This window comes from Scyliorhinus torazame, chromosome 1 (genome assembly GCF_047496885.1).
Source record: "Scyliorhinus torazame isolate Kashiwa2021f chromosome 1, sScyTor2.1, whole genome shotgun sequence".
In the NCBI taxonomy this organism is placed as follows: domain Eukaryota; kingdom Metazoa; phylum Chordata; class Chondrichthyes; order Carcharhiniformes; family Scyliorhinidae; genus Scyliorhinus; species Scyliorhinus torazame.
This window is the reverse complement of record NC_092707.1, coordinates 116956608-116975066: the sequence shown is the minus strand read 5'-3', so window position 1 is coordinate 116975066 and position 18459 is coordinate 116956608. Positions and strand designations below refer to the sequence as shown.

Genomic DNA, 18459 nt, shown 5'->3' with positions numbered 1-18459 from the left:
AACTCCATTTCGCACCAGGTAACCGAGGATGGCTAGGCGGTTGGTGCTAAACACGCATTTATCCTTGTTGTATGTAAGGTTAAGGATTTTTGCGGTCTGGAGGAATTTTCAGAGGTTGGTGTCGTGGTCCTGCTGGTCATGGCCGCAGATGGTGACATTATCGAGATACGGGAATGTTGCCCGTAAACCGTACCGGTCAACCATTCGGTCCATCTCGCGTTGGAAGATCGAGACCCCGTTGGTGACACCGAAGGGAACCCTTAAGAAGTGACAGAGCCGCCCATCTGCCTCGAAGGCAGTGTACTTGCGGTCATTAGTGCGGATGGGGAGCTGGTGGTAGGCAGACTTGAGATCCACCATGGAGAAGACCTTATAATGCGCGATCCTGTTTACCAGGTCGGATATGCGGGGGAGAAGGTACGCATTCAGCTGCGTAAACCTGTTGATGGTCTGACTGTAGTCGATGACCATCCTATGCTTCTCCCCGGTCTTTACCACCACTACTTGAGCTCTCCAGGGGCTGTTCCTGGCTTCAATGACCCCTTCCCTCAGTAGCCTTTGGACCTCTGACCTAATAAAGATCCGGTCCTGGGCACTGTACTGTCTGCTCCTGGTGGCAACGGGTTTGCAATCCGGGGTGAGGTTCGCAAACAGGGAAGGTGGGTCGACCTTAAGGGTCACGAGGCCGCAGACAGTAAGCGGGCGGTATAGGACCGCCGAATTTGATGGTTAGACTTTGGAGGTTACACTGGAAGTCTAAACCCAGGAGTGTAGCCGCGCAGAGGTGGGGAAGAACGTAGAGACGGAAATTTTTGAACTCCCTTCCTTGGACTGTGAGGTTTGCTACACAAAACCCCTTTATCTCCACTGAGTGTGAACCGGAGGCCAGGGAGATTTTTTGATTAACTGGGTGGATGAGGGGAGAACAACGCCTTACCGTGTCAGGGTGTATGAAGCTCTCCGTGCTCCCAGAGTCGATTAGGCAGGACGTCTCGTGCCCGTTGATGAATACAGTCGTTGTAGCAGTTGAGAGTGTTCGCGGCCGGGACTGATCCAGAGTCACCGAGGCTAATCGCAGCAGTTGAGAGTTCTCTTCGGGCAGTGCGTGGTCAGCCGAGCCGGGGTCCTGGGGGTTCATCCAAGATGGCGGCTCTCATTGGTCGCACATGGCTGGGGGTGCACAAATTGGCGGCGCCCATCCCTCCAACGTGACGCCCGCGGAACAAGATGGCGGCACCCGGGGTCCGCACGTGGCCCTGGAATAGGAAGATGGCGGCGACCGCTGGCCGCACGGGGACCGTGGAGAAGTTTGTGGTTGCGGTTCCCATTCGCCGCCGGAGACCGCGGCAACCGCACAGGCCTGACATACCCCCACGAAATGGCCCTTCATGCCGCATCCCCTGCAGGTGCATGCGTGGGCCGGGCAGCGCTGGCGGGGGAGCTTGGCTTACCTGCAAAAGTAGCAGCGGGGCCCCCCGGGGTTGTCAGGCCGCCTTGCAGCGCAGGCTTGTGAGGAGATGGGTGAAGTCTCGGGGTCGGCCACGGAGGGGTTCCACGCTGCCCAGGGGGCTGCCGCGCAGTCGGGAACGTTAGCGTGGGCGTTCCGGGAGGCCACGTCCAGGGAGCCTGCAAGGGCTCCCTGAGACCCAGAGTGTCTTTTTCTAACAGTCGCTGGCGGATTTGTGAGGATAGCATACCTGCCACAAAATGCGTCCCGGACTAAGAGTTCAGTGTGTTCGCTCACCGAAACTTGCGGGCAGCTGCAGCTTCTCGCCAACACCAGGAGTGCACGGTAGAATTATTCCTGCGATTCCCCAGGGGTTTGTTGCCTTGTTGCAAGCAGGTGCCGGGCGTAGACCTGGTTTACTGGGCGAATATAGTGTCCTTTTAGCAGCTCTATTGCTGCATCGAAGTCTTCCGCTTCCTTGATGAGGGTGTAAATCTCTGGGCTCACCCTTGAGTGCAAGCCTTGCAGTTTCTGCTCTCCCGTGGGTGTGTTTTCGGTTGTCCCAAGATACCCTTTAAAGCATGCCAGCCAGTGCTTGAAGATTGCCGCTGAGTTCACCGCTTGGGGGCTGAGTTGCAGACACTCCAGCTTGATTCGGAGCTCCATCCTTTCTTCTTAAAAAAAATTCTGGCTTATTAAATTGATGCACGATCAATGACCACTAAAGCGAGGTTGTAGTCCAACTGAAGGCTTTAATAAGCTAGATGTTTCCGCCAGCAGCTCAGGTACAGAATGAAGGCTGCTGGGGCGGCACGGGTTCTTATACCCCGCCTAGCAGGGCGGTGCTATGATACATCCTAACAAATAGAAGACATACAGTTTCCACCAATGGTGCTCCAGCCTATCAGGTACCGTAATACCTATAATACCACAATATGCTTTATTAATTGCTCCCTCCACCTGTTCTACCATCTTTAACAAATTGTACACATATATACCCAAGACCCACTGCTCCTGCACCCTCTTAAAAATTTAACCCCTAATTTTATATTTCCCCTCCATGTTCTTCCAACCAAAATATATCAACTCACTCTTCTTACATTGAATTTAATCTGCCACCTATCTGCCCACTTGTCTATGGCTTTGCGAGGTTCCACACTGTCCTCTTTACAGTTTACAACACTTCCAAGTTTTCTATCATCCACAAATTTTGAAACTGCCCCCTACACACCAAGATCTAGATCATTAATATATCTGGACTATGGTGCTATTATGCCTTCCAGGTGATTTACACCTGAGTTCCATTCTGTAACTCTGATATATCAGCATAATCAATTTCCAGCAATACTCACAGCTCACAATTACAATATTCTTTGAAGGCCGAGGGGAGGTTGTGCTCACAGAACATTTACAGAGTCTGCCGAGGTGAGAAAAGCACAAAACTTTATTTCGGAACAACTTACTATGGCTTCATCTTACCATGAGGTTAACAAAAAAGCGAACACAAGATCGTGAGAGGTTACATCACTTCCTGTGATGATGTATGCGGTGTTTAATTGGCACATTGCACAGTTAGAGTGACCCTCTTTTCAACATTTCGCCGCAAGTCTCTGATTCTCTCCAAAATACTACAACAACATTCCAGCTATGAGCGGAAATGCTGGTTTATGTTTCCCTACTGCAGCTCATTGATGCTCATTCTATTTTGTTCCATCTTAGCTGAAGGCCTAACACAATATAGACTGGAAACTGAGCCCGGAACCTTCTGGATATTTTACGACAACACCAGATGGTGACTACCCATTGAACAATTGGAGTGCCAAATACATTTGAGGTGAAATTTTGCAATGTGGTTTGAATCAATCTAAACCAGTAAGAGTTTAGGGTAATTTGATTCATGGGAACTGAAACACCTGGGACAGGCTTGTGTCTGAAATTTGCATCACTGCTGATTTCTGTTAGTATTATATGGACAAGGCAAAATACTACATTTGCAGCCACTAAATTTTCTTTTACATTTTTTGTACAATATTTTCCTCCAATTACACGTGAGAGAAAATATCCATAGCTCTCTGGGGTAAAGAATTCTCAGGACTAAGAACCCTTTGAATGAAGACATTTCTCCTCACCTCAGTTCTAAAGGGCTGACCTCTTATTCTGAGTATGACCTCATGTCCTAGACTCCCCAGGCTGAAAAAACATTTTCTCAGCACTTTTTTCAGAATCCACCCGGTCAAGCCCCTGAGGAATTCTATTGTTTCATATTTTTGGGTCATGCTAATTGGCTCTGGTCATTGTTCGATATCTATTGGCAGTGGAAGAGGTTTCCTGGCACTAGCCTATCCTCGGGAGATGACTGTTTTTGTGAAGTGGCATTGGTTTGAGTCATTATTTTCTTCCCCAGTTGAAAATAATGGGATCCTTAGTAAGCATGAAAAAGTCATTGTGTTCAGAGGACATACACTTTTCCTCAAATTCCTGTCTTTGATCGGATCCTGTGGAAGGAATATGCCCAATTACTTTCATCGCATTTTATACTTCTCCACAAATTGAATAAAATTATGAAATGTGATTCAGCTGCCATGCTGAACAGCACGACAGGAACAGGAATTATTCATCAATGCAGTCTGAGACTTTCAATGAGTCAATCAGTTGTCAAATGAATCAACTTACTTTGTGAAGACATCAAATACATTGATTTATAGAATTATCAACACCGTTTGGCACAAGGTATCTCCTTATTCATGGAACTAATATATATGAGAACCATGGAATATCGATGGACTTTCTCCATAGCGAGCAGACTAATCATCTCCCTGATCCATGGATAGAGGCAATTCTGAGATAATCCTCTTACACTTTTACATATCTGAGAAAATAAAGTAACTTTATTCACAAGGCTAAGGGGGAGGTGATGACGTAGTGGTATTGTCAGTGGACTAGTGACCCAGAGACCCTAAGGTAATGCTCTGGGGACCAGTGTTGGAATCCCACCACAGCAGATGGTGAAATTTGAATTTAATAAAAGTCTAATGATGATCCTAATGATAACTGGCGGCTGGTTTAGCACTGTGGGCTAAACAGCCGGCTTGTAATGCAGAACAATTCCAGCAGCGCAGGTTCAATTCCTGTAGCACCCCGAACAGGCGCCGGAATGTGGCGACTAGGGGCTTTTCACAGTAACTTCATTGAAGCCTGCTTGTTGCAATAAGTGATTATTATTATTGAAGCCATTGTGAATTGCCGTAAAAACTCATCTGGTTCACTAATATTCTTTAGGGAAGAAAATTTACCATTCTCACCTGGTTTGACCTACATATAACTCCAGGTCAACACCAACGTGGTTGACTCTTAAAAATGTCTACAGTTCAAGGGCAATTTGGGATGGGCAGTACATGCTGACCCAGCCAGCAATGCCTACATCCCATGAATGATTTTTTTAAAAGTGAACTCTAATTCAATCAAGGACTTCGTGTTAGTGTATTATGTGAACCCAAGAATTGTTTGAAGATCACTACTTCATGGGTTGCTAAAATGCACAGAATTAAGCCACTCAGCTGATCATGTCTTTGAAAGAACTATCCACAGTCCCATTTCCCTGCTCTTTCTCATGTCCCTGCAACTTTTCCTCTTTCAACAACTTATATTTATATCGTACCTTTAAAGTAATAAAACAACCCAAGGCGCTTCAAGTGTATATCCAATTCCCTTTTGTAAGTTCTCATTGAATCTGCTTCCACCTCCCTTTCCAACAGTACTTTCCAGATTGCAACAACAAGCCCATTTTATTTTTATTGCTGACAACATTCACAGAATATTTCCGCCTGGAGCTAAGATTCCAGTTGGTATCAAGGTTGACATTATGCTGTGTTTCTTCTGATGTGTTGCAGATTGTTGAAGTAATGGCAGACTGAGAACTGAAGGAAGTGTAGCTAATTGCAATTAGCTGATGCTATTCTCAGAGAAATGATTCACATTTAAATACATGAAAGTAATAAATTTGAACAAATGCCGGATTAAGCTAAATGATGATTTTTTTTTTTTATTGCTTTGTTTCTAAAAGGCTTACAGAGGCAAAGCTTTCTTTCAAATTTTTATTTTTCCAATTAAGGGCAATTTAGCGTGGCCAATCCACCAATTCTGCACATCTTTGGGTTCTGGGGGTGAGATCCATGCAGGCACGGGGAGAATGTGTAAACCTCACACGGACAGTGACCCGGGAGCGGGATTGAACCCGGGTCCTTGGCGCCTTGAGGCAGCAGTGCTAACCACTCGCCAGCCCCAAGACAGGTTTCTCTGATTTATTTTTCGACACAGGTGACACAAGGGGCGAGATTCTCCGACCCCCCGCCGGGTCGGAGAATCGCCGGGGGCTGGCGTGAATCCCGCCCCTGCCGGTTGCCGAATTCTCCGGCACCGGAGATTCGGCGGGGGCGGGAATCGCGCCGCGCCGGTTGGCGGGCCCCCTCCCCCGCAATTCTCCAGCCCGGATGGGCCGAAGTCCCGCTGCTAGAATGCCTGTCCCACCGGCGTGGATTAAACCACCTCTCTTACCGGCGGGACAAGGCGGCGCGGGCGGGCTCCGGGGTCCTGGGGGGGGGGGCGGGCGCGGGGCGATCTGGCCCCGGGGGGTGCCCCCACGGTGGCCTGGCCCGCGATCGGGGCCCACCGATCCGCGGGCGGGCCTGTGCCATGGGGGCACTCTTCTCCTTCCGCCTTCGCCACGGTCTCCACCATGGCAGAGGCGGAAGAGACTCCCTCTACAGCGGATGCGCGGGGATGCCGTGAGCGGCCGCTAACGCTCCCGTGCATATGCCGCCCGGCAATGTCATTTCCGCGCCAGCTGGCGGGGCACCAAAGGCCTTTTCCGCCAGCTAGCGGGGCGGAAATCAGTCCGGCGCGGGCCTAGCCCCTCAAGGTTAGGGCTCAGCCCCCCAAGATTCCGTACCTTTGGGGCGGCGCGATGCCGGGCTGATTAGCGCTGTTTTTGGCGCTGGTCGGCGGACATCGCGCCGATACCGGAGAATTTCGCCCAAGGTGTCCGTGTGCTTGTATTTCAATGGGTCCCCTTGCCCCGTACTTTGCTGAGATAGCCTGTATTTCAGATGTTCACTCGAATGTAGTTGCAGGCTGCTCCAGTTGCTTAGCGGGTAAAGACACCACCTAGTGTGGTCCTGCACCAACAGATCACAGCTTCGATTCTGAACTGAGTAGGTGAGCAATTGAGGCACAACAATTAGGATCAGCACCAATGAGCGAGAGAAGGGAGAAGGTAAGCCAAGTTTTCCACTCGCGGTTGATATTTTTTAACCTGTGATTCTTGCTGGAAGTTGGATTTGTGCGTGTGCTCAGGTTCAATTATGGTGCTCATCCTGGTTGCATAGCACACAGGTACCCGCTATCTGGTCCCACATACGAAGGATAACCACTTTGCTGAGATATTAAAGGCTGATCGTGCACATGGAAGGCGAGGGCAACCTTAGACCTCCCTCCAATCTGCTTTGTTGCATATCTCTTAAAATAATTAATAAGAAAGATTTTAATTTGATGATGCTCTATGGAGCCTGTAAGAAACATTCCAAAATGCCTCACCAATTATTTGCACAGTGGTTAGCACTGTTGCTTCATGACACCAGTGTCCCAGGTTCGATTCCCGGCTTGGGTCACTGTCTGTGCAGAGTCTGCACGTTTTCCCTGTGTCTGCGTGAGTTTCCTCGGGGGCTCCGGTTTCCTCCCACAAGTCCCGAAAGACTTGCTGTTAGGTGAATTAGACAGTCTGAATTCTCCCTCTGTGTACCCGAATAGGCGCCAGAATGTGATGACTAGGGGCTTTTCAAGTAACTTCATTGCAGTGTTAATGTAAGCCTACTTGTGACATTAATAAAGATTATTATTATTGAAATACTCCATTGTTATGGAGGCAAAAGATAAACTTCATTTAGCGTGTAGTTTAATCCTATTTGATTTTGATTTATTATTTTCCCATATTCATGTAAACTTTATCACAACAGAATCTGCAGAAGAGATGTGAACATTGGATACAACCCATTGTTACTCATGTTTAACTGAACTTATCTTTAGCCAGCATCTCTAAAGGAGTATAAAAGCTGCAGATTCCACCCAAATTTGCTCATTGTTTTCTAAGAAAATACTGGGGTCAGGGTCAAGAATAGTATTAAAATTAATCCCAGGATGTGGGGGACAAGGAGAGGAGAGGAGCCAGGATGAGACTTGAATTTAAGGGTTTGGAATTGGAATGAAAGTCACCAAACTCCCAGAGGACCATAGGTTGCTCTCTCCCTTGTTGAATGAAATGAAAATCACTTATTGTCACAAGTAGGCTTCAAATGAAGTTACTGCGAAAAGCCCCTCGTCGCCACATTCCGGCACCTGTTCAGGGAGGCTTTTACGGGAATCGAACCGTGCTGCTGGCCTGCCTTGATCTGCTTCCCAAGCCAGCAATTTAGCCCTGTGCTAAAGGGAGAGCTGACTGGTGGTGAGCCTGAGGGTCACCAATCCTCAGGCTCGGGGCAAAGTTGAGAAAGCTGGGCTTTCATGAATACCCTCAGCTAGTACAGGAATTCAACCCCCGCTGTTGGCATCGCTTCACATCACGAATCAGCCATCCAGCTCAATTGGAATATTTAATTATGGAAGCTACCTTTCCTGCCTCATACTAAGAAACTTTAAAGTGCAGCCATAGCGCACGATTCAACGGGAAAAAAACAGCGTCTGCTTTGGTGCTTATGTCACCAGCATGCCAATGCCTGGATAATGTGTACCCATTCCGGAGGCAACCCTGCCCCTGCCCGTCTGCCCCACCGACCACCCATAACCCCCACCGACTGCCGAGGCCTCTGGCCGTGCAGCTGAAGGCTATTGCTAATAGGGAATTGGCAATCGTGGTCAAGTGAGCACTTCACACAACCCAAGTGTATTTCCATGGGGGGGCGGACCATGTAGCATGTGGGAGTTGTAGCCTGGCTTCCCAATCACACCTTGGCGCCTGGACACTGATCCTGAACACTGCGGGAGGCAACACCACACACGCAGCAGCCAACATCCGAATACGCAGGAGACGCAGCTCTGGGGATATGTCCATGACCAGAGGGTGGTGAGTGCTATGGGGGGGGGGGAGATGCCTGGAGAGATGGCCCATGGGTTCGGTGGTCGGGCCGCTTTACGGAAGAAGGTGACAGAGGCGACATACTGGTTATGCTCAAGGGTTTTCAATGTGTCACAGGTGACATACAATTCCGCACTCGCAAAGGTGCCACTCCTCACTGCCCACCACTTCCTCACTTCCCCCTCACCTCCTACCTGTCCCCCACCCTCTCACCCCCATCCCACGGTGCCCTCAGTGATCATCTACATGCTTCATCTTCCCAGCTCTACCGCTACGTCTAGGTGTCTCCCCAGGATGCACATCTGAGGTGGAGGCGCCAGCTGCTTACCTCGCCCCATGGCCTACGAAGCCCCTAATGGGCATCCTGTGGGAGCCAGAGGACTCCGGTGCACTTCTCGATAGCACATGCACAGCCGTGCACCTTGTCCCGTGTGCTGATATAGAGTTGCGGCCTCATCAGGGGGGTGGAACCTGGGGGAGCGGTGGCCACCGTCCCCACTCCATGGAACAGGTCTGGGTTGGCATCCAGTGCCCGTTCCTACCGCTCGGTGCCTATAGTGTTCAGGGGTTCACCTTGAGATGGAGGGGCAGCTGGTTCGAGCCCCGGTTCTCCCTGCATCATCTGGCTCTGCCAGCCCTGGCGGCTCTTCGATGTCTGCACCATGGTGTCGACGTCCTCGGTGATGCTCCTCAGTGACTGGCCATGCTCTGCAGTGCCTCAGCAATGCCCACCTGCGACAAGGTCCACAATGCCTCAGCCATCGCCATCTGATAGCGGGACATGTCCCACAGAACCTCATCAAGGTCAGCCTGGTAATGGTTCATGTCCCACAACGAGTCGGACATTCTGCCCAGACCATGATCATCACTGACTGTATGGCGCCTTGTACATCTTCCTGGAATGGATTCATGGTTAAAAGTGGAGCAAAAACGTTTAAAAGTGTCATTTGGAATACCTGTTCTGGAGTTTGGAATGCAAACCACTAAGGGAAAGCATAATTATGGCAGAAAATTTTAAAGTGTGCTTTTGGGATTGGAGGTTGGAAACTCTTACTTCACAATCATCTGAGGAGTGTTCTGAGGAAACATCCACAAACATTCACCTGGAGTTCAGAGTGGAAAGTGCATTTGCCCACAGTCATCTTGTGTGCTTAAAAGGGATTTTGTGTTAATGAGATGATTATAGTTTAAGATATACTTTGTAATCTGTGTTAATCCTAAAACTTGTGTCTAATTGTTGAGATAAAGGGAGGGGGTAAAAGAGTATTGTATTGAAATCCCAGTTTTTTCATGTTCAATAAATGTTCTTTCCTATTGGTTCAACTAATTAACTGTCCTGTGACTATGTTCCTCCATGTTTTATAAAATAAAATGAAAGTTATGGGCCTGGATTCTCCGATTCTGAGGCTATGTCCCCAGGCCGACGTGGGAATGGTGGAAAAAAGGGCGTAAAGTGGCCACCAATCCTCCTGGGGGCTAGCATACCGGCAGCGTAGAGTACCCGGCTGTAACTGCTGATACGGCCCGGAGAATTGCTGGGTCCGTGGCTACGCATGCGCACGGCAGCAGCCTGCAGCGGCTGTGCCATGCGACATGGCGGAGGCCGCTCGCAGACCCTGCCCGCGAAATAGCCCCCCCACTTTGGCTGGCTGGCATGCCCCGACCACCCTTCACAGTGCTCCCAGCCCCTGATAAAGTCCCCCTCTGCCCGCGGATCGGCCCTCCCAATACTGTGGCGGCTGTGGACTGAGTCCGCAGCCACCACGCCGAGTTCCCGACGGATGAGACCACATGCGACCGACACCGTCGGGAACTCGGCCGGTAGGGGGCGGAGAATCAGGGGGTGGGCCTCAGGCAATGTCCTGAGGCCGTAGATATGTCGCGTGCCGTACTCTACGAGTACGCTGCTTTGGAGGGGGTGGAGCACAGCGAAAGCGGCACCGCCCCCGATCTGGTCGCGAACTTTGATTCTCCGGCCGATCGCCGAACGCGATTTCGGCGTCGGCGACTGGAGAATCCAGCCCATGGTATTTTGAGTCAGGGTTCCATTCTGGGATCTTCTCATCCAGTTGTAGCATCAACCAGGATCGTAACAATTTATAATAGATGAATCACTCCTTTTTACATACGTTCATTAAAGAGCCCTCCATGCTTCCCCAATCTCTGATCATCTATTTGGAAGATTTTCTTTATTGATGTGTATTAAACAATTAATTACTTAGCGATGATGATTTTATAAAATAGGTACAAATTCTATAAAAAGAATTCACAAGGGAGAAAGAAAAAAAGTGTTCACAGGGTTGAATGAGAACATTTCCAAGAGTTGAATGGAATCTAATGAGCTCCGACCCGAATGACTGAATATTACTGGGTAATCTTTGCTGGGGTAGCTCCCAGAATGCAGTCCTGCTTAACAGGGACAATAATGCCGAGATCTGGGCGATTCATGCCTCTCTCAATCTTCTGATTCTTACATTCAGGGGCATCGTAAGAACACTAAGTTCAACAGCCGGACAAGAACCTTCTTCAAGGGGAGCAGACAAACCTCCATTACTCCATAACTGCTTGTTCTACAGCTGCCTGGGGTTACAGTCCCCACTTTGTGTCTGAGAGTTGTTGATGCCTAGGTTTGACTCACAAACCCAGTTTTTATTTGCGCTGTGGATCTGTCCATATTGCTGAGTAAATTAATTAACCCATTCTTTCCCATGAGCCAAGGAAATTCTGACAACTAAGGCATGAACTAATTGTTCATGGAATCACGAGAGATTAGAAATTTTCAACATGTGAGTTACGCACAGAAAACATCCACATTCTTCCAGTCCGCAATTTTTGATTTGATTTGATCTTTGATTTGATTTATTTTACATTGCTTCATGCTTCATGGGAGATAGAGAACTTAATGGCGTGGTGTAATTACAACAATCTCTTCCTCAACTTCAGCAAAACTAAGGAGCTGGTCATTGACTTCAGAAAGCAAAGTACCGTACACGTCCCTGTCAGCATCAATGATGCTGAGATTGGAGATGGTTGACAGCTTCAAATTCCTAGGTGTGCACATTACTAACAATCTGTCCTGGTCCACCCACGTCAACGCTATGACCAAGGAAACACAACAGCACCTATACTCCCTCAGGAAATTAAGGAAATTTGGCATGTTCACATTGAGTCTTACCAACTTTTACAGATGCACCATAGAAACTAACCTATCTGGCTGCATCACAGCCTGGACTGGCAACTGCTCGGCCCAAGACCATAAAAAACTACAGAGGATCGTGAACGTTAATGATGGAAAGGGATAAGTATACACCGCAGGGCAAGAGTTATAGCTGGGGGAAGGGCAATTATGATGCCATTAGACGTGACTTGGGGGGGATAAGGTGGAGAAGTAGGCTGCAAGTGTTGGGCACACTGGATAAGTGGAGCTTGTTCAAGGATCAGCTACTGCGTGTTCTTGATAAGTATGTACCGGTCAGGCAGGGAGGAAGGCGTAGAGCGAGGGAACCGTGGTTTACCAAAGAAGTGGAATCTCTTGTTAAGAGGAAGAAGGAGGCCTATGTGAAGATGAGGTGTGAAGTTTCAGTTGGGGCGATGGATAGTTACAAGGTAGCGAGGAAGGATCTAAAGAGAGAGCTAAGACGAGCAAGGAGGAGACATGAGAAGTATTTGGCAGGTAGGATCAAGCAAAACCCAAAAGCTTTCTATAGGTATGTCAGGAATAAGCGAATGACTAGGGAAAGAGTAGGACCAGTCAAGGACAGGGATGGGAAGTTGTGTGTGGAGTCTGAAGAGATAGGCGAGATACTAAATGAATATTTTTCGTCAGTATTCACTCAGGAAAAAGATAATGTTGTGGAGGAGAATGCTGAGACCCAGGCTATTAGAATAGATGGCATGGAGGTACGTAGGGAAGAGGTGTTGGCAATTCTGGACAGGCTGAAAATAGATAAGTCCCCGGGGCCTGATGGATTTATCCAAGGATTCTCTGGGAGGCCAGGGAAGAGATTGCTGGACCTTTGGCTTTGATTTTTATGTCATCATTGGCTACAGGAGTAGTGCCAGAGGACTGGAGGACAGCAAATGTGGTCCCTTTGTTCAAAAAGGGGAGCAGAGACAACCCCGGCAACTATAGACCGGTGAGCCTCACGTCTGTAGTGGGTAAAGTCTTGGAGGGGATTATAAGAGACAAGATTTATAATCATCTAGATAGGAATAACATGATCAGGGATAGTCAGCATGGCTTTGTGAAGGGTAGGTCATGCCTCACAAACCTTATTGAGTTCTTTGAGAAGGTGACTGAACAGGTAGATGAGGGTAGAGCAGTTGATGTGGTGTATATGGATTTCAGCAAAGCGTTTGATAAGGTTCCCCACGGTAGGCTATTGCAGAAAATACGGAGGCTGGGGATTGAGGGTGATTTAGAGATGTGGATCAGAAATTGGCTAGCTGAAAGAAGACAGAGGGTGGTGGTTGATGGGAAATGTTCAGAATGGAGTTCAGTTACAAGTGGAGTACCACAAGGATCTGTTCTGGGGCCGTTGCTGTTTGTCATTTTTATCAATGACCTAGAGGAAGGCGCAGAAGGGTGGGTGAGTAAATTTGCAGACGATACTAAAGTCGGTGGTGTTGTCGACAGTGTGGAAGGATGTAGCAGGTTACAGAGTAGATAAGCTGCAGAGCTGGGCTGAGAGGTGGCAAATGGAGTTTAATGTAGAGAAGTGTGAGGTGATTCACTTTGGAAGGAATAACAGGAATGCGGAATATTTGGCTAATGGAAAAGTTCTTGAAAGTGTGGATGAGCAGAGGGATCTAGGTGTCCATGTACATAGATCCCTGAAAGTTGCCACCCAGGTTGATAGGGTTGTGAAGAAGGCCTATGGAGTATTGGCCTTTATTGGTAGAGGGATTGAGTTCCGGAGTCAGGAGGTCATGTTGCAGCTGTACAGAACTCTGGTACGGCCGCATTTGGAGTATTGCGTACAGTTCTGGTCACCGCATTATAGGAAGGACGTGGAGGCTTTGGAGCGGGTGCAGAGGAGATTTACCAGGATGTTGCCTGGTATGGAGGGAAAATCTTATGAGGAAAGGCTGATGGACTTGAGGTTGTTTTCGTTAGAGAGAAGAAGGTTAAGAGGAGACTTAATAGAGGCATACAAAATGATCAGGGGGTTAGATAGGGTGGACAGTGAGAGCCTTCTCCCGCGGATGGAAATGGTTGGCACGAGGGGACATAGCTTTAAACTGAGGGGTAATAGATATAGGACAGAGGTCAGAGGTAGGTTCTTTACGCAAAGAGTAGTGAGGCCGTGGAATGCCCTACCTGCAACAGTAGTGAACTCGCCAACATTGAGGGCATTTAAAAGTTTATTGGATGAACATATGGATGATAATGGCATAGTGTAGGTTAGATGGCTTTTGTTTCGGTGCAACATCGTGGGCCGAAGGGACTGTACTGCGCTGTATCGTTCTATGTTCTATGTAACCCTCCCACCTAGGTTATTTTCTCTTCCAACCTCTTCCATCGGACAGGAGATACAAATATCTGAGCTAACACACTAGCAGATCCAAAAAAGCTTCTTCCCCGCTGTTACCAGTCTCCTGAATGACCCTCTTATGGACTGAACTGATCTCTTCACACATTCTCTCTACTGAGTAGTACTGCACTCCGTATGCATCATCATCTGGGGCTGGATTCTCCTACCCCCCGCCGGGTTGGAGAATCGCTGGGGGCTGGCGTGAATTCCGCCCCCGCCGTGTCCCGAAGTCTCCGCCACCAAAGATTCGGCGGGGGCGGGAATCGCACTGCGCCGGTCGGCGGGGGCGGGAATCGCGCCGCGCCAGTCGGCGGGCCCACTCCCGCCGATTCTCCGGCCTACGGTGGGCCGAAGTCCCGCTGCTGGAATGCCTGTCCCGCCAGCGTGGATTAAACCACCTTTTGAATGGCGGGTCAAGGCGACGCGGGCAGGCTCCAGGCTCCTGGGGGGGGGGGGGGGGCGTGGGGTGATCTGGCCCCGGGGGGTGCCCCACGGTGGCCTGGCTCGCGATCAGGGCCCACCGATCCGCGGGGGGGCCTGTGCCGTGGGGGCACTCTTTTTCTTTCGCCTTCGCCATGGTCTTCACTATGGCGGAGGTGGAAGAGACCCCTCTCCTGCGCATGCGCGGGGATGATGTCTGCAGCCGCTGACGCTCCCGCGCATGCTCGGACCCGCGTCGCCCGGCGAAGCCCTTTCGGCCCCGGCTGGCGTGGCGCCAAAGGCCTTTCCCGCCAGCCGGTGGAGCGGAAACCGCTCCGGCGCGGGCCTAGCCCCTCAAGGTGAGGGTTTGGCCCCTAAAGGTGCAGAGAAAGGTCGGGCTGCCCCAGTGGTTCCCGCCACTCCATTACGCCGGGACCCCCCGCCCCGCTGGGTAGGGGAGAATCCCGCCCCTGATGTCTATGCCTAGACATAGATATTGAGGTATTTATCGTATGTCCTATGTTTTGTCATGTATGGAACGATCTGTTGAGACTGTATGCAGAACAATACTTTTCACTGTACCTCGGTACACGTGACAATAAATCAAAATCAAAATCCAATTGGCCCATTCAGGCCCCTCCCCCAAAACTAGTCACATCCTAAGGTTGAAATTGTGAGATTTCTGCTGCCGGTGCTGGTTTTTAAAAATGTGTTTTTTCATGGGATGTGGGTGTCGCTCACAAAGGTCAACATTAGGTCATCCCGAGTTGCACCTGAACTGAGTGGCTTGCTAGGCTGGTTCAGACGGTAGTTAAGAGTCAATCGTATTGCTGCGGATAAAGGCAAAATACTGCAGATGCTGGAAATCTAAAATTATAAACAGAAAATTCTGGCAAATCCCAGCAGGTCCGGCAGCATCTGTGGAGAGAGAATCAGAGTCAACGTTTCGAGTCGAATGTGACCCTTCCTCAGAAGTGAAGGAGTTAAAGATGTGATGGATTTTATGCTGTTGAAAGGGGAGAGGGGGTTGAATCATGCCCCATAGATGCATCGGCACCAGTGGGCATATTTAAAAATTCTTTCACGTCAAAAAATATTTAAGTTGCAAGAAACTGATCAGTTTGCAGCAATGAAACTATTAAAAGGTTCAATGGTTTTTAAATCAGGTCACACACTGTGGGGAGCTGGAAACCCATATTTAGCCGTAAAAATAAAACTGCACCAGGTTACGAGCAAAAGATAGAAAATAAACAATAATGTTCTATTACCTTGCTTGGTTCTGTTGGTTTAATGAAGACTTTGTGATTATGCAAATGAATTTTCGTAGTGACTTGAACTGTAATCTAGCCAGTGCAGTATTGAGTGCATTTTCCTGCTGCAATTTCTCAATTGCACCCAAAGCAAAGACTGAGTATGCAAATAATTAGTACGTAATGGATGAAAGCAACACAAAGGCAGTTCAATCATGTCACATCACTTCAGGATTAAATTTATAATTGAATTCAGTGCCTGAAATTGATATAAACTGATGAGATTAATTTTGGATCAGATTTCTTAAATAAAATAACAGCATTAGATAACTAATCTATGGAACAGTTTGAAGTTCATATGCGAATAGCTAGCAATATTTCCAGAGCTTATATGACCGTATCCTTTCCAGCTGGCATGGAGGAACTAATGGCCGCATCTTGCTTTGGGAAGATGGTATTAACATTTTGAGTTATCAGAATTAGATGTACTATCCATTTCTCCGAGATCTGCTGTTCTTCGATAAACTCACCTTGTTGTTGCGTCTGGACTACTTTATTTAAATCTCATTCTCCTGGTGTTTAAGTGAAACATTAATTTCAATGTTTGGTTAACACAGCTCTACAATTTTAAATTTGGTAACCTTCATCTTTATTGGAGATGCACTTTGCAATATCCTCTTCTACATGTTCAAGGTCAGGAATTGCTCTACCTGCCAACACAAAGATGACTGCAAGTGGATAATGTTAATTTCTTAGTGTCTAATGTGTCTGGCATTTAGCCCCTGCTGCTGTTGCTGTTCACTTCAGCAGAAAAAGGGTTGAATTCTCCTGTAGGCTTCGGGATCCTGATGTTGGGGCAAAATGAACACTTTGACAACAGCAGGCCCAATACTATTGACCGCCTTGGAGCTTACTAGCCCATTAATGATGGTGGGTGGGTTCCCATCACCAGGCTGTCAGCTCTGAAACCTTAGCAGCCCCAACAAAAGAGGAGGATGGTGCTGAGAAAGGGCAAGGATGGAGAGGTCATCTCAACATGGAGGCACATTTGGTGGGGTAAGTTTAAAATAAAGTAAAACAGACCCTTCTGATCAGAAGGGACAAGACCGGGACAGCTTGTTGGAGCCACAGGCCCTGCCTTTCCTGCCCATGTGGTCTCCATCTCCCGTGGTCACCGCAGATTGCCATAGGAAAGCCTTCTCCAACGAGCGGACATTTCCCTCCCACCTCCACCACCTCCACCACCCCACCGCAAGGCTGGGAAATTACTGCCCAAGGTGTCCCACACCAGGATAGGAGTTATTGTCATGTGAATTATAGACAAATCTTGTTACAAGCCGATGTAGCTTCTTGTGCTCTGATGTTACCCACTCTGATTCCAGTTACCTCGTGTTTAAATATATTTGGTACATGACCACACACTGTTGGAAAGTGAGAATTTCAGTCCGATTCTATAAAGGAAAGCTAATCTATAGATAACCATTGTCACAATACCTATGGGTTATCATTCTTTCAATGTGATAGATTCATAACTTGTGCGGGCACAAATAAAGTACAAAGCTCTATCTTGGGAATGAATCAGTGGAATGTACCATTCGCAGCACCTGTATTCGACTTGTTGGATTGCAATATAATACGATTTTAAAGCAAAGTTTGAAATTCACTTCACACTTTACATCTCCCCCTCCCCCTCAATTGGTTCTGCATTAAGAGAGCATTACAATATGAAGGAGGCAGTTTAAAGAGGTCTGACTGTATTAATGAGCGATTGGTGAATATTACATTTCCAAAAAAACAAAGAATAAATACATTAACCATGAATGGTTCAAGGTTGCAGTTGAATTTCTCTGACAAACACTGTTTGTAATGATCTGTCAGGCTATTTATTTTGCAATCAGAAAAGAAGCTCAGAGTTAAGTCAAATGAGAAGAGGAATATTGTGTACAGTGGCCTCAGTTGACCCATTTTCCATCACTTGGCTGTTGCTATGATTACAGACTGGTTATTTATTTGGTGAATAATATTCTGGTAAGCAGAGTGCCTGTGCAACCACATGTGGTGGATCTAATGTGTTGTAGGGAAGCAGAAAATATCAATTTCTCATCTGGCTAGTCAGTGGAGAATCTTCCAATTCACTTGTTAATTATATCAAATCTTCTATTAAAGGTTATAGTCCTCAAATTCCAAATTGAAATTCATATTCAAATGCCACCATTTCTCCGAAAAAAATATGGAAAGTATTTCAGAAACAGTTGGAGGAACAGATATCTTCTGGGTTCATGTTCCCACAGTATCCCAGACATTGAATATGTTCCTGCATCTTGTGAACTTATTCTCCAATCTTTCCTGCAGTTTAAAGGTTAGAAATGTGACGAATGTTAGGGCATCTTTTCAAGTTCAGTGGGATCATTAGGACCAGTGGGAAATGTACGAGGAAGAGCTGGGAAATTATGTGTGGGCCCTCCCCGTGGCTGCTTAGCAAAGTGCACAATCATCTGGCCAGCCCATGAGGTGCAAATCTGATGTCATTTCCGGCCTGCTTATGATGGGATCACTCTGTACCCTCTGTTTGCTCAGCTGTAGTGAATGTAAAGATAAGCTCCATATGTGAAGGAATTCTAATAATGGCTCAGTGCATTCGGGATTTAAAAAAATTATAATTGCTTTCTTTCCTGCTACTTC

The 18459-nt window shown here is 47.9% G+C and overlaps 1 long non-coding RNA gene across 2 annotated transcripts in view; it reads left to right on the top strand.

The window, feature by feature from the left end:
* Positions 1-18459, top strand: part of LOC140411250 (uncharacterized) — a 386898-nt gene that overhangs the window by 218540 nt on the left and 149899 nt on the right. The window contains exon 3 of one of the 2 annotated variants that reach the window (XR_011940843.1): positions 3167-3281. The exons of the other annotated variant lie outside the window; for it this stretch is intronic. This is a non-coding gene — a long non-coding RNA (uncharacterized lncRNA). The remainder of the gene's footprint in view (positions 1-3166; positions 3282-18459) is intronic. 2 annotated transcript variants of the gene reach the window in all.